Source organism: Micromys minutus (assembly GCF_963924665.1).
Source record: "Micromys minutus genome assembly, chromosome: 6".
In the NCBI taxonomy this organism is placed as follows: Eukaryota; Metazoa; Chordata; class Mammalia; order Rodentia; family Muridae; genus Micromys; species Micromys minutus.
The window spans coordinates 63090207-63107798 of record NC_137975.1 but is presented as its reverse complement, the minus strand read 5'-3'; positions in this window follow the sequence as shown (position 1 = coordinate 63107798).

Here is a 17592-nt window from a genome sequence, read left to right as displayed (position 1 = left end):
ATCTTGAGGTATGATTTCAGGACTGAGTCTTTTTTTTTTTTTTCTGGAGTGTTTGGCACTCCACTGTTTGCTGTGATGGGAGAGCTGAGTTCTGGTGTTGCCAGAAGGTCTTGGTTTCTGTTGGGTAAGTTTTTTCGCTTTCCTCTTGCCAACTTGTCTGTGATTATACGTGGTCTTGTTGTCAGTGATTGGTTCTCGCCTCTCCCTTGTACCTGGCCTGTGTCCCTGGATCTCCGCTGTTCCTGGTGGCAGATGGCCTGAGTGCCTGTTCTGCATGCACGGAAACACACAACTCTGAAGCAGGGTTCCTGCTTCTCTGAAGCAGCGGGGGGTGAGGGGGGGTGGAGGGGCGCACTTTCCGCACGCTCGGCAGAGACCCCTCTGCTCCCCAGCTACTCGTAACACCTTCTCACTAGACCTGTGTCCCTGGATCTCCGCTGTTCCCGGGGCAGATGACCTGAGCATTTGGTCCGCACCCAAGGGCCCTCCCAGTGGAAACCAAGTCCCTATGGCAGAGTTCCTGCTCCCCTGAAACAATGGGAGGGGCGCTTTTCAAGTGCTCCGCCCAGACCTCTCTGTGCCCCGGCTACTCGCTGTGCAGTCTCACCAGGCCTGTGTCCCTGGATCTCTGCTGTTCCCAGTGGCAGATGCCCTCGGTGGGAAGCATCTTTAGCCACTGAGCCATGCCCATGGCCAGATGTAAAAAACTTTCTGAGGCTTGTTGGGAAAACTAGCAATCTCAGTTTCAAATGTCGCTTGCACGATGAACACACCCTCCTCTTTTCATTTGTCCCACAGAGTCCCCAGGTAGCAGAAGCTGGTTCTGGTTTTGTGGTGGTGGTTTCTTGTTCCAGGACTATAACCGTTGAAAGAGTTACCTTTTTATAAGTTGAGACCACCTACTTCTCAACCTAAATTGAGCATTTCTAACACTTCTGGAAGAGGATTTTTATACAATGCAAGGGGAGGGAGATCTATCTGAATAGTATCAGTTTCAGCTTATCCTTGGCACAAGGGTAACTGCCTCTCTAGGGACCTAAGACACATATTCTGTTGTTTTCCTGCCCTCTAAAAAGTCAGCCTCTAAGGACTGGGGCATAGCTCAGTAGCAATGCTGACCTTGGAAGCACAATGACCTGAGTTTGAGTCCCAGCCCAAAGGCAAGCGTGGTGTTGCTGAGGCAGAAACTTTCTCCAGGGCTTGCTAGCCTCAGTCTTGCAAATTAGGGAACTCTAGGCTAATGAGAGACACTGTCTCAAACAAGGTTGACAGACTTCCTGGAGATAATAGGTAAGGTTGTACCCCAGCCTTACACACACACACACACACACACACAAACACACTTGTACATGCACCTACACATACATGCATAAAAAATTAACAGCGCTGGAGATGAACAAATTTCTCAATATGTAGAGATACCACCAAGCCTGATGACTTGAGTTTGATTCCCAGAACCAGTATGGTGGAAGGGGAGAAATGATTCCCATTGGTTGCCCTCTGATTTCCACACACAGGCTATAGCAAGTGCACACATGTGCAACCCAGGCTGTACTTTCACCAATGGCCTCTCCCAGTGCTAAGTCTCAGCTGCTCTCCATGACCCCTTCATGCCTCCAAACCAATATCCCTTGAGTGGAAAGGGCCTGGAGACTGTATAAACATGAGGCTTTTCTTTTTACCAGTGGAAGATCTCGTTGGATTCATCCTTAGATATCATTGGTCTGGGCTGGGAAGTTACTACTTAAGAATTTTTGATCCTGTCCTACATGCAGTTGCGTCTGCTTCTCCTCCAGTCCAGAAGCATCTTCAGCCTCCTGTGCACATAGAGGCTCCTCCTATGGAGGGCTCATGCTTGAAATTTGGTAGAGGACACAGTTTGTGCAAGGTCCTAATTTCTTTTTTTCTTCCTTTATGTGTTGTTCATGCCTGTATGTGTGCATACCATATACACTCTTTGTGTGTGCCTGTGTGTGTGTGTTCACTTATGTAGGTGTGCACATTTGGAAGTCAGAAGTTGATGTCAGGTATTTGCTCCATTGTTTGCCTAATTAGTGGAAGCATATCTCACACAAACCCGGAGCTCGTTGATTCAGCTGACTGCCTGGCCAACCAGCCCCAGATCTTTTATCTCTGCTACCCATCACCTTGACAGCAGATACACTTTCCCATCTGGCCTTTTCTATGGGATCCAAACTTAGGTTCTCATGCCTGCATTCTATTCCAGCTGAGCTACCGCTCCAGTCTTTTAGTTTCCTTTCATATGTTGGAGAGAACTAAAAGGTTTGTGCAGATGGGAGGGAGAATTACATGGGAAAACAGATTTTGTACTGGTGTCTGCTGACATGACTCAGGGGTGACGTCCGCAGACATGACATCCTCATACTTCTAATGCATGTGACTGGATAGAGAAGCTACCACACAAAAGAGAAAGTAGCTTTGTGAGTGAAAGGCATGTATTGTGTTTACATTCCCCTCTGTGCCAAAGGTGCAGAGTTTTACCTGTAGCATTGTTTTGTTTTAAGACAGGGTCTGGTGTAGCCCAGGTTGGCCTCAAACTCCCTATGTAGCTGAAGATACCCGTTTCTCCTGATCCTCCCAAGTGCTGAGATTGCATTGTTTAATCATGGCCAGCTGAATCCTATCTTTCTTATTCCCCCATGGCCACCATTTCTTTAAAACATTTTCAGCCTTCATGCTGGAGACAAGTCACACTTGCTAGATGATGACAGCATGTGGCAGCAAGCTGTGGTATGATCCCAAGTTTCACAATGAAATAAGAAAGTAAATGATACTTGGGCTAAGTACAACTCACTTTCACTTAAAGAGTTCATACTTGTTTTCAGTTACGTATAGATGTGTGTTTCCATGTGATGTTCCCACCTTTAAAATAGGAGTTTTATGTATCTGTATAACTTAGAAATGATGCAAGAAAATTATAAAAAACCAAAGCATTGACTTATACTTTCTCTCACCCCCAGGTGACGGGATTACAAGTTTGTACCACCATGTCCACTTGCCTAGACCTGTGTAATCTCGATACTGTTATGGTACATTGAATCTTAGGTACATAAATCCAAACAAGTACAAGACCCTCCTTGCCGGACTGGAGGCACCTGTGGATATGTGCTTGCTGTGACTGGGGCTAGGATGCAACAGAGTCCTTTGGAAATTGCTGTCTGTGTTATAGAGTGAGAAGGGAATGATCAGGAAAGGTTTAGGAGACAAACGAGACTACAGAAAGCTATGACCAGTCACCAATGGTGGCCTCCATCAACTGTGACTTCCCTGGGAAGAACTCTCTACATACAGCTTTAGAGCACTGTCAAGAAACCAGGCTGGAAGTCAGTATGTTCCTAGAGAGCATTGTTTATAGTCACTCTAGCCTGGGAAAGGATCAGTGCCGTTAGCTTGAGTGGGTAGAAATAGGAGACAAGGTATGTGATGATGGCCATGTTTCCATCTTTACCCCAAGCTTTACCCCAGATGGCTTCACATTCACCCTTACTGAAGCCCAGGTAGGAAACTGCTCAAACAACTTCCCTTTTTCTGCTCTGTTAGAGATAAGACCCAAATCTATCGTTCTTTATCATGGACCCAACTCTCTGTTTGGAGAGTTGGGTCCATGATAAAGAACGATATGTGCCTTATAACCTGGAAATAAACTCTGTTCAATTTAGAACAGTTATAAAAACCTAAATGTACTGATTTGAAAACTTCCTGTTTCTGGACCTTTGAAAGAAATCAATCTGTGTGCTATTAAGCACATGTATTAATGGTACATCTCATTAGATAACTGTTGACCAATAGTAGGTAGATTCCAAAGATAAAACCAACTGTAAAAACAGAGAAAAACAAATAACACTATTACAAAAATAACACTACTGTATTACTAGGTAACAGAGTTGGATGGTGGCCCTGCTCTGAATCCCTTCACCCAAGAAATAGAGGCACAAGAGTCAGAAGTTCAAGGTCCTGTCAGGAATTTGCTAACAAGATTAACAACTTGACCCAAGAGATGAAGGGATATATCCAACTCCCACAAATTGTCCTCCGACCTCCACATATGTGCCAAAGTATGTGAGCACCCACATAATATAAATTCACACACACATACACACACACAGAGAGAGAGAGAGAGAGAGAGAAAGAGAGAGAGACAGAGACAGAGAGGGGGGAGAGAGATAGAGACAGACAGACAGAGACAGAAACAGAGAGAGAGGTGTACGAAAAAATAAATAAATATGTACTTTTAAATTCTTAAGATAAGAACAAGTTCAAGATCATCCTCAGCCACATATGGGTTCAAGACCAACCCAGAATACATGAGCTCCCTTCTCAGAAAGAAAACTGTAGAGTGGCAGTGTCGGGGTGAAACAGAGAGTTCTTTCCCACTCTTTTGTTTCAAGATTCTACAATGAGGATAAAATTGTAACATACTTCAGACATGGAGTAACCCCAAGTAGAGGTTAGCAGGGGGTCTTGAGTTGGAAGGGGTCTCTAAATAGTCTCCAAACAAACTGATATTCATATCTTCTAGGACATCTGTGACAAATGACCACCCAAATTCTGCATACATATGACCACTGGCAAAATAGGGCAGGCTGCCTTATATTTGGACAGTGTTGTTGTGCTGTGCACAAGTTCTAGACTTCGCCACCTCAGTCTTCACTTCACATTAGCATATGACTATCCCCAAAGGATAAACCAAGACTCTATAGGAAAAAGTCTTTATATTAAAAGATGATTCATCCTTGAAGAAATTGATTTCCAGATTCTCAGTGCCCAAAGGTCCTCTGTCCCAAGTTAGCCCGCCTAAAAAAAAAGTGCCCCCTGTACACTTGCATTTCTATTTTATATGACCTGCCTTTCACTTGGTCCAAATCTTACACTTCCTTGAAAAATTTTCTGGACAAGAAACTAAACAAATTGTTCCAAAATGCTTGCTTTCTGAGATAAATAGCCAATGGCCAAAAAAATCGGAAGTCCTTCTGTAAGAAGTTGGGCAAAGGGAGTGACTTAATGTGTGAAGACATTGCTATGCAAGCATGAAGACCTGGGTTTGGGTCCCCAGGACCTGCATAAAGCTGTATGCAATAGTATGTGTGTTGTCCCTCAATAGAGCAGTGTGTAATCATATGTGCATTTGTCCCAGTATCTCCATAGAGCTGTATGCAATAGTATGTGTGTGTTGTCCCTCCACAGAGCAGTGTGCAATAATATGTGCATGCTGTTCCACCGTTCCTATGCAGGAAGAAGAGGACTTGACAGGAGACTCTCAAAAAGCTCCTGTGACAACTGCCTGATACACACAGCAGCAAACATGAGAACCTGTCTCAAGTAACTTAGAGGTGAGGACAGAAGGTTTGTCTTTTGGTCTACACACACATGCTGTCATCCATGGGCATGTACAGCCATATACACATACTCTATTCTCTCTCTCTCTGACATACACATGCACACATATACATACATGGACATACAAGATGAGAAGAAGGAATAATAATGGAGACTAGTAAGTAATTTGCTCTAGAGAACAAACATGAGCTAAGATCCTGCTCTGACCATCCTTCTATTCAATGCATGATGGCCCATTGTCTGTTCGTTCATCTGTCTATTCAATCACCCATCTGTTTGTCCATCTATACATTTATCCATTCTACCATCCCTTCATTCATTTCTTTATTCATCCATATCTATTGTGTATGAATTAGAATTGAGGCAATATATCTATCATTAAAACACACTTGAATACATTTCTTTGAGTTGAAAATTAGGCCAGATTTCTTTCCAACACAAAGTAAATGGAATTTAGGCTGGTTATCTTGACAACGAGAATTGGTGTGGCCAGTTGTTAGATGATTGACATTTCTCATAAGGTGCAAAGTAAAATCTGCACCACAGGGTTTTAACTTCATATATAATATATATTATGTAATATACACACAGAGATAGATAGATAGATAGATAGATAGATAGATAGATAGATAGACAGACAGACAGACAGACAGACAGACAAAAATGAAATAAATGAAAGCAAAGGAAAATTAATCAAGAAGTTATTTAACTTTGAAAAATTCAATTTGTGTCCATAAAAAATGAAAGGGGTTCTATAGAAAACAAAATAATAAATTTTTAATATTCTTCCTCCCCATAACAGATCTCTGGATCCATGGAAACAGCCCTCATCCCCTCACTTCTGTCAATCATCCTCCACTTTATACTCCTAGGCAGCCTCAGCCAAGCCCATCATGTGTGATCTTGTGCAACCCAGAGGTGCCAAGAACTTAGTCATCCCAGAGACTTGCACTCAGATTTCCTGAGTCCAGCTCAAGAAAAGATTGTAGCCACTCCCACCCCGTCTCCTCAAAAGCCAATCAGCAGATCGGACATTATTTCTTACCCCAGCCCAGGTCCCGTACTATGTGATACACAACACCAGATACCTACAAACAGAAAACAGTCCAAATGTAGAAAGCCTGGGTCACAGAGATGGGAAAAGGAAAACAAGCCCTGATGAGCCAAGTTCAAAACTCAGAACCTACATAAAAAGACAATGAAACTGGTCAGTGGTGCAGCACGTGGGAGACAGAGGCAGGTAGATCTCTGAGTTCTAAGCCAGCCTGGTCTACAGAGTGAGTTCCAGGACAGCCAATAATACTACACTGGGAAACCCTGTCTTGAAAAACAAACAAAGGGACAGATGAGCAGAAGAGGTGTCAAGTTTCTGTAATCTCAGCACTCCTGTGTGAAGAGGAGAGGCAGAAACAGAAATATTACCCACCATGGGATATGCACACATGTGCACACAGGTACACACCACACACACACACACACACACACACACACACACACACACGCATAGAGGAGTGTTAAAATAGAATCCAAGGCTGAAGGTGTAAGTAGAACACTTTCCTGTTGTGTACAAGGCCCTTGGTGTTGTGCACAGTCTTCCTGGTGAGCATGTAAGCCATGATCAGGGTTAGAAGACATTAGGGCTGGACTCCTTCCCCATAATCAACACTTGATAAAGGCAATAACTAGAACTGAAGACTCCATTTACAGAGGAAGGGGACCTGGTCCTATCTTTAGCTCTGAGAGAAACTGCGAACGTCATACTAGTGAATAGCTACCTGGTTCTAGAAGGCCGGAATTTTACAGATAATGTATTTCATGGAAAGTTTTCTGATAGATAACAATGGCAAACCATTGCCCCTCCTATAAGATCCAATAAAAAGGGTTTGCCAGTCACCTGGACAGGGGCTGGGGAGACGGCTCAGCAGTTCAGAGGTCTTACTGCTAATGTAGAGGACCAGGATCAGTCTTTCAGCGCCTACACCAGGAGGCTCACAACTCTCTGTAGCTCAAGTTCCAAGGGATATGGCACCCTCTTATGGCTTCCATGGGCACTTTTGGGCATGTGGTTCACATAAACTCATGCACGGACACATAAACACCTGCATAAATAAAAAAATTAGTACATACATCTATTTATTTATTTTTAACTTTTTACAGATATTTTTTTGTGAGTTTCACATCGTATATCCTGTTGCGTTCACCTCTCCAACCCAAATAAGTCTGTGCAAAGAAAAACACAATTAATATAAATTCAAGCTGCGTGCCTAGATCGGGCAGACCTACCACTACCCTATTCTGTTCCCCAGCTACAAGATCCCATATAGTTTGCTTCAGCTCCACCTTCTACCTCCTCTTCCTCAGTTGTCCCTCAAACTCCTCAGCCCCACCTTCCCTTCCCCTGCCCAATCACTGGCTCTAGCCTTTATTTCACAAGTTAAAATGGGGGGAAAGTTCCAACGAAGTCACCTGAGTACATGATTCATGCTTCCTCCTAGGCAGCCCTTCCTGAGGAAGCAGAATTAGCATCAAAATACAAACGGTACCAGGGCATTCCTCCACAGTACCCCTGGTCCAGTCATCTCTCTAACCCTCCCCCAACCACCCCCCACAAAATAAAACACAACAAAAAACATAGAAAACATCTCGTCAAGGAATCTGTAGTGGGTCACAGTGTACCCCTCTATCCAAGCATCTTCATTTGCAAATGTTCATTGCATGGAGCCACTGGTCTCTGGCTTCTGTGACCCCATCAACATTGGATCCTCACCAGGACTCCTCCTGATTATCCCATCGTTGCCCCGCATCACGGAGATCCTGCAGCTTTGGAACAGCAGGGCTGGCCCTTTCACATATCCCAACCATTTGCAGATGCTATAGATTTGGGGGGGTGGGCCAACTCAGAACCCTGGATCTGGGGGCCTCGGTGGTAGCTTACCTGGTCAGCCCAGCGGCTCTCTTTTATCCACACCACTTGGGCAAGCTCTCCAGCACTGCTCTGACTAGGCCACCACCAGCAGAAGGCGGGTTCTCATGCCTCGGGGCTTGCTCGCCAGCACCCACACCTCCAGAGCTAGCTTCAACTATACTGTCCAGTCAAGCTTCAGAACCCACTCTTCTGAGTGCTGTAGCCGTCAAGGGGCCATAACGGCTCTCCTGCTCTGGTACGCTTTGGGGCTGGCTCACGGTGCCTTCTCCACCGGGAGCAGCTCCACTGCATTGCCTGGGTGCGGGACCTGTTTTCCTGAGTGCTGCAGTCAACGAGGGGCAGGAGCCAGCTCACCTTCCCCAGGGCTAATTCTCCCAAATGCTACCAGGGAATTCGGGGTAAGTGGGGAGGGCATCACCCCATACCTATACCCACACCATCTCACAGCAGACACAGAGAGTGGCAAGGCCAGCTCTCCCCAGCTTCCGCCCTCGTGACTGGCTCACCTGCGCCGCCCCGCAGCCACCCTCATAGTTCTGCGGTACTGTCCAGACAAGGAGCAGGGCTCACTCTCCCAAGCGCTGCAGCTGGTGGGGGATAGAGCTCTCCTGAGCTCAGGACCCTGTGGGCAGCTTTCTCGACAGCCGGAGTAGGAAGCATCGCCTCCGGACCCAGGCAACCCCACCCCCACCACAGATGAGTGGCAGAGTCACAGTTCTCCTATCCTCAAGTCCTCGAAGCTGGCTCGCCACACCTCTGCAGCCTGGGCAAGGCACAAGGCCTGCTCTTTTGAATGCTCCCGCCGGTGAGAGATGGGGCCAGCTTTCGTCCAGTCAAGGGGAGGAACAGCCCCTGAGTATCCACATCGTCTCTGCCAGCTACCTGACCCATCATCCATGTTCTCCAGTGGTAATGTGAGCCACGGACATCGACACTGAACCCTACCACTGCGTAGCTACAGATTCATTCATAGCGGAAGCTCAGGCTGTGACCTCACCACGGCTCCAGGTGATGGGGCTGGCCACTCACGAAAGGCTATGTTACCCCACCCTCAAGTCTCCTGTTCCATCTCTGCTTACAATGTAACACTGTCCGCTTCTTTATTCCTCCCATCCGACCACAATGCACTCCCACTGGGCACGTGGCTGGCGGGCCCCTAGGCGACATCCTCCATTTGGGCTGAGCGGCATGCGGGCAGGTGTCCACGGCCCTCCTGTGCCCTGCATATGAGGGCAGATCTGTGTGTGACATGGCCATCCACAGGTCTCTGTCCGACTTACTCCACCTGCCCTGTGCAGCCAGGATTCGATATGATTTGATTCGATTCAATATAAATGTTATGAGTCTCGACCGTAAGACAGCCTTGGCCACCGAGCCAGCACCATGCAAGGAAGAACGAAGGGCTGGCACCTGCTCTGCCCCTGACTGATGTAAGACCACCATCACCAGGGTGTCTCTTTGCCCGTTGCCAGGGGAGAAAGAAAAAAAATCTTATTAAGAAATCACCCCTCGGGAACGCTACCTGGTATAGAGACTTCAGAAATCATACACAGCCTGCCTACAGTGTAGACCGGCACAATGGCCATTGTCCAAGTTCACCGTTTGGGAATTCCCCTTTACCACACAGTATACTCTGTCTTCTACGTGTGTCCTCTATGGTTCGTCTGAATTCTTTCATTGGCAATCGCAAGGCCCAGGAAGCAGAGGAGAAGGCAGAGGAAGGTTCTAGTAACAGTATAAGCCAAATAAACAAATAAATAAATATGAAAAAGAAAAAAAGATACTATCTTCTGGCATTCACCTGCCCTCTGCCAGCACTAGGGGGGCAGCATTTCTAGGAGTAAACTGATAAGTTGTATCTTTAAAATATAGATTATAATTTTTAGCAGAAAAGTTTAAATGCATACAACTTACCCTTTTACTATGTCTCGGGCTTTGAGTAAATATAATATCCTTCATACCAAATATTTGTATTAAAATACACTGAGGTTGCACTTAACCCTGACCCCAGATAATGGTTTCTATTCAATTAATTAATGAATGAATGAATAACACCTTCCATACAATAATCTGAGTGTAGATACCTTGAAAATTTTACTGCATGGATCACTTAAGCACTTGTAGGTTTTCTCATCTTCTTCAGGGCAGAGGACAGCACTCTTGGTCAGATTCCCATCGCTGAGAAAAGCAGTGTAATAAATGAAGGGTTTGTTTAGCTCCTGGCTTTCAGTACTTTCCGTCCATGGTCAATATCTCCATTGCTTCTGGGTCCATGTGTAGCAATGCTGAATCTCATGGGAGATCCATAAAATGGAGCAGAGTAACTCACTTCAGACAGGAGGCAGTGATGGACCGAGAAAACATCCTGTCCCCAAGGGCACACCACTGTCTTGGTTATTTTTCTATTGCTGTGATAAACACCACGATTCAGAAAACTTAGAAAGAGTTTAATGTAGGGCTTACAATACATAGAGTGAGTCCATGGCCACCATGGCAGAGATTGTGACAGCGGGCAGCCAGGCATGATGCTGGAACAGTAGATGAGACGTTCCATTGTGAGCCTCAAGCATGAGGCAGAGAGAGAGAAAGAGAGAGAGAGAGAGAGAGAGAGAGAGAGAGAGAGAGAGAGAGAGAGAGAACGCACTAGGAATGGTGTGGGCTTTTGAAATCTCAAAGCCTGCCCCCGTGACACACCTTCTCCAAGGCCACACCTCCTAATCCTTAACAAACAGTTCCACAAACTGAGGACCTAGTATTCAAACACATGAGTCTACGGAGACCAATATAACTCAAACCACCATGATACCTAATGACTTGATTTCTCCAAATGGTCTCCCAGACTTTTCGTCACCTCTTGTCTTGGTTTCTTGGCCAACTGATACAATAAAATGCTCAATTTGCAAGAGAAATTGTTTTTGCATGCTCACAGTTCCATGTCAGGAAAGTTAAGTCAGCTGGAGTTTGAAGCAGCTTATATGTGGCATCTCCAACCAGGAGCAAATTGCAATGAATGCTTGCTGTCGCTCAGTTTACTTCTATACCCACACAGAGTGAGACCCTAGCCAAAGAATAGTGCCACCCATAGTGGATGTGTCTTCCTGCCCGAACTGATAATCAAGGTATGGACAGCCACACACAAACACCCCCCTCTCGGGCGATTCTAGATTCTGTCAAGTTGACAACACTTATCACCACACCTCCTAAATATGCCACCAGTTAGTGACTCCATCAGTAGATAAACCCACTGTTAGCTAAGAGCTCTCTTGATCCAAGCACCTCTCCATAATAAATCTATAAACTGGGGGCCAAGCCTTCAACACATGAGCCTTTAGGTGGTTGGGGACATTTCATATCTAAACTATTACACACTCAAGGAATAGAGAAACGATCCAAGAAGAAAGAAACACTCCAAAGGAAGCATCTCTCCTTTAAATGGGGTCCCTTTAGCTGGATCATGCATCTGCTAACATGCTATGCAGGAGGCATGGTCACACGGCAGAATGCAGGATTGCCTATGGAAGCACGTAGTAGAGACTCAGGAAATACAAGTTTTGCTGCTTAAATGTGAAATGTCTCCAAATGTCTCCAGGTATGTTGAACACTTGGTCCCAAGTGGTGTTGCTATTTTGGGAAGTTTTGAAAACTTTAGAAGTGGGGCCTAACTGAGAAGTAGATCGCTAGGTATGTGTGGTCTATGATGGTGACACCTCGTCCCTTGCTGTTCTCCCTCCTCCTTCCCTTTCTCTCTCTCTTCCTCTTCTTCCCTCTTCTCCTTCTCTTTTCTTACTCATCCTCTCCCCTCCTCCCTTCCCCCCTCCTCCCTTTCCCCCTCCTCCCTTTCCTCTTCCTCCCTTTCCCCCTCCTCCCTTTCCTCCTCTTCCCTTTCCCCCTCCTCCCTTTCCCCTCCTCCCTTTCCCCTTCCTCCCTTTCCCCCTCCTCCCTTTCCTCCTCCTCCCTTTCCTCCACCTCCCTTTCCTCCACCTCCCTTTCCTCCACCTCCCTTTCCCCCTCCTCCCTTTACTCCTCCTCCCTTTCCTCCTCTTCCCTTTCCCCCTCCTCCCTTTCCCCCCTCCTCCCTTTCCCTCTCCTCCCTTTCCCCCCTCCTCCCTTTCCCCCCTCCTCCCTTTCCCTCTCCTCCCTTTCCCCCCTCCTCCCTTTCCCCCTCCTCCCTTTCCCCCTCCTCCCTTTCCCCCTCCTCCCTTTCCCCCCTCCCTTTCCCCCTCCTCCCTTTCCCCCTCCTCCCTTTCCCCTCCTCCCTTTCCCCCTCCTCCCTTTCCTCCACCTCCCTTTCCCCCTCCTCCCTTTCCTTCTCCTCCCTTTCCTCCTCCTCCCTTTTCCCTCCTCCCTTTCCTCTCCTCCCTTTCCTCCTCCTCCCTTTCCTCCTCCTCCCTTTCCTCCCTCCTGTTCTGACTCCTGCTCTTCCTCCTCCTTTCTACCCCCCCATGAGATAAAGAGTCTGTGCCACCACATCCTGAAGCCACCGTGACATTCTGCTGAAGCAACCGGACTGCACCCTACGAAATGGCAGGCCAAATCAAATCTTTTGTCACTCAGGTGGTTCCCTCAGGGGTTTTGGACACGGCTATAGAAAGTTGACTCACACAACTAGTTATCTGAACCACGTCTAGCTCAGAGAATAATGTGGCGCAGCCTCCAGGCACAAGTTGGTGGTTGCCATCTTGAACTCTCAGCAACTTGTATCTGTAAGTAGCCTGTGACTTTCTTGTAAGTAACACCAGTTAAATTCACTGGTTCGCCAATACTTGAATGGTATTGTTTCTTTGGTCTCCTGTTGGTTGCCTGTGTGGGTGGATAAGCAGACATTTGTTCATCTCCCCAGGAAAAGTTTACAAGGGTTGATCCGGATCAAAAACAAACAAACAAACGTCAAGTTTAAGTAAATCACTGATCTCAGAGGCCATACACACCCAGTGTCTTCGCTGACTACATTGACACCAGCTGCCAGAACCGCAGGCCCCAAGCATGTGTCCTGGGGCAGACCACTGGTACTCCAGAGCTGTATTGCTTGGTCACTGACTGTCAAAGTGACAGGTAAGTTTCCCTCCACAGTACAAAGCAGAGAGAAAAGTTATTTCATTTGCTCTGGCTGCAGTCAGCGGCAGGCAAGGATATCAGGGGACAGCACAGCCACATCGGGATGTTTTGGCCCAAAAGGACACATCCACACACAGCCCAGCATCTAGGACACAGGCAGCTGCCACATCACGAAATGTGCCCGGGAAGAAGAGGAAGACCGCTCTGAGAGAATTTGTGTCTATCAAGGTATGTGTCCCCCTTGGGGGAGAGATTGTTGCAGTGAATAGTAAATGGATGGCTTATCCCTTTCTTGGTCCCCGAGGTCTCACTCCGAGGACACCGCTCTAGTGTGGCACTCAGCGCACGGACTCTGTCACTTGGTCCACGAGCTGCCCTCTCCACACGATTCCTTTCCCAGGCAGTTCACTCTGCCCACCCTGCTGTTTATGTCCCAGTGGATAAGACCACCCTGGCATGTTCCCTTCCACTACTGCCCCACACAAACATCACTCCAAAGTCCAATGGACAAAGATACAAACTGCCCTTCTATAAGAGACAAAAAGACCTATAGAGTCCCATAAGAATATTCATATCTACCTATTGCCAATTACGGCCACCAGGATCTAGGTCTGCTTTCTCCAGCTCCCTCTTGATTCCCTCCCCCACATCTCCTCCTGTTCCAGTCTCCTACCTTTTCCACGCCTACCTCTCCACTGTCCAATCACGTATCACCCTAACATCAATCCACAATAGATGGCTCTTATGACAATGCCACCTGCTTCTTCTATCTGGGTTATTTTAATTTGGTGTGTGTTGTGTGTGTGTATGTGTGTGTGTGTGTGTGTGTGTGTGTATGTGTGTGTGTGTGTGTGTGTGTGTGTGTGTGTGTGTGTATGTGTGTGTGTGTGTGTGTGTGTGTGTGTGTGTGTGTGTGTGTGTGTAGTGTAGTGTAGTGTATATGTGCTAAAGACCACACCTAGGCCTTGAACATATTAGGCAAGCTCCGTACTACTGAGCTATATCCCAAACCTTCCACGGTGGTATTAGCACTGTCATCTCTGTGTGACAGCTCCAGCTACTCTGGGGTTCACACAGCAGAGGAACATGGGGAGGAGACCCTGAATATCACTCTAAACATGAAGTGCTTTCAATATGACAAGAAGTCAAGAGTGGGAGCAAGGGAAGGGGTTGATTTTCTTGGTCATTTGATTGAGTAGGAACAATTCCCTTATGTGGGTCACCACATTTTGTTTTCCATTCAAGAAATTGGCCTGCTTCATTAAATTTGGAAATATACTGACACGATTTAATAGGGAGCCACAGACACTGTAAATAACTGGAATTTACATTTATGCTGTAAATTCTCTGAAACCAAGCCAGAGAATGGAGACTGGGAAACAGTTGGACTGAAATTAAATTTAAATTCCTGTGGTGAGCTGGTATACATGATCTCCATTATCAGGATTCTTGGAGACTGAAAGCTCTCTCAACAGCCCAAGCTGATAAATTATTCTCATAAACATACAAATTCTACGATCCAACTTCTGTATTAACCTTAAGTCCTCATAGACTTCATCAACATGGCAACCCCCCACTCCCAAAACAATGAGTCCAATAATTACCGTTTAATCTAACGATGTAGCAGTTTGAACCGCGGAACCCCGGAGCACGCATGCAGTTCCCTCTATTGACCACTAGAGGACACTGTGTGACCACTTACTGCAGTAGTGGGGCTTTGCTTCAACAGTTGGTCGCTTTCTTCAAAACTTCAGATTAATTAATTCGATTAATGCATGGTCAGGTACAATCGTGTAGCTGGCCCTAGGCTCCGTTTTAGACACCACCTTAAATGGAATTTCCAGGGTTTCCAAAAAGAAGTATTTATTTGCTAATGCTATTTCATTTTATTTAGAAAATTTTCAAAATTGCCATCAATTTTTTTCAAGAAAGATGTCTAAGGTCATTCACACACCAAAGGATCCGGCGGCGGCGGCTGTATGTGCTGGAAATGCAAGAGGAAGACAGAGAGCTTTGGACTTGGTTCTGGTTAGTTTTTCTCAACTTGACACACACTGTAGTCCTTTGGGAAAAGGGAATCTCAACGGAGAATGCTTTCAACAGATTGGACTGCAGGTCGTGGTGAACAAGGCTGCATGTGAGTGTGTGTGTCTGCGAGTGTGTGTGTGTGTGTGTGTGTGTGTGTGTGTTTCTGTCTCCAGTGTTTGTTTCAACACAAGATGACCATTTCCAACTGTAGGCAACTCTAATTCTTTGACGTGTGGGTGTCTTACCCACCCGACCATCCCTCCTCTAGCTCGGGAAAGCGCCACACCCCATCTTGCTCATAGTATTCTGTCATCTCTGCTCTCACTGATGCTCTTTGGGCTTCATATTTTCCTCATTCCGTTTCAAGTCTAGCTGATAGCAGAGGTAAGTTTATGATTATGAGCTAAAACTATATAAGAAAAAAAGATAAAATAAACTCTTTGCCTCTGGCATGCTGGTTTCGGTCAGAATTTCATCACGGCAATAGAGAAGTGAACTAGGTAGACTTTACAAGATAAAATATACAAATACTAACTAAAGGCTGAGGAGATGGCTCAAGTGTACAGCACCAACCTCATAAGCCTAAGGACATGAACTCAATCTCCGGGATTCGTGTAAAAAGCAGGGCAAGGTGGTCTGGACTTTGATGAGGTGGGAGGCTGAGACAGGAGCATCTCTAGAGGGCTGGGTAGCCTGGTCTAGTTCCAGGCCAGTGATACACTGTCTCAGTCAAAAAGACAGAAGGCATCTGAAAACTGATAGCCAAGGCTGCCTGCCCTCTCAACTCTACCCTCGCACATAAATGCACACACATTCCCATAAAAAAAAGAAGCGACTGAGAAATGGGGAAAACTGCACTGAAGGAGCGAAACCAAAATCTAAAGATCTGGAACTTATTGGGGTCCAGGAGTGACCCATAAACCACACAAACACCAATCTCAGTCAGACAGGGGTGGTTTATAGAACACACACCCTAAGACTGACCTATGTATCAGGGCCATGGCTTAGAATTTAGGGGATGAAGCTATGACCCTGAACCTTTCTCAAGACTGGCTTATAAGGGGGTGGCGGGGTGAAACCATACAGGCGACGACATCTTGTGCAGGTACAGCAAGTGCCAAACACAACAGTTCCAATTTACCTTTATTAGGATTGGTCCTCAGTGCAGCTTATCAATGTCGAATTACTTACAATTAACAAGACTCGGAACATACAGAACATTGCAGGGTATGGGGTCGGCATGACCCTGCTGAGTTATTTTTCTGTGTCAGTGGCTGGCATGTTCCAGCGACAGTATGAAATAACCAGTGGCCACGGAACAGAATGGCTGCAGCTATGCTGGGCTGGGCGTGGGGCAGGCCTCAACAGAGCTAAAACTTCGCAAAAAGAAAAGGGGAAATCTTCGTGATCTTAGGTTGGTCGCTAGTTTCCTCAACATCGCGAGCAAGAAAAAATGAGTAAAGGAAATGGGTTGGCCTTTGTGTTACTTACATTTCTCCCTGCGGTGACCTGACAAGTGATAAGAAGCAATCTTAGAGGACAGGGGTTCACATCAGTCCCAGGATATGGTCCAACACGGAGGGACGGCTCGGCAGCAGGAGCCTGAGACATTCGATTTCCACAGTCAGAAAGCGGAGACCTGTAGATCTGATGCTCCGCCCACTTCCTTGTTTTATTTAGTGAGGAACCCCACACCACCCAGAGTGCAAGCCATAGCCAGGGTGAACCGCCTCTCTTCTGTTATGCGCTTCAGGAAACAGCCTCAGTGACACACTCAGTGGGGTTGTGCAGGACTACCCTCTGAGGCAAACTGCCATGATCTTCCGGGGTTCAGTTGTGCCAGGTTACAGCATCCTATGGGCTTGTTGGCTGCTGATCTCCTCTCACAGGACAGGTAGGGATAGTCACCGGAACCCAGTCATTTCTCCCAACCAATTGTGTGTAATTCTGTCCTAAGTGCTTGTAGCCTCAGGGAGAGGCTGGAAACATATAGCCTGAGGAAAACTAGGGAGGGGCTCCATCTATGGGGACTAAGGGAAGTCATCGTCCATCTGAGTCCAGACCCTCTAGTATGGCTGCTTAAAGACCACCCACCTCCTCCTACCTGTGACCCCTCACCCATTGTTCTGTAAACCTGATAAGCTCAGTGGCTCCCCAGAGTGAATGTCAGTGGAATGTCTTCCCCCATTTATCACTGGAACCTTAGGAGTAGCTGAAGACGTTGT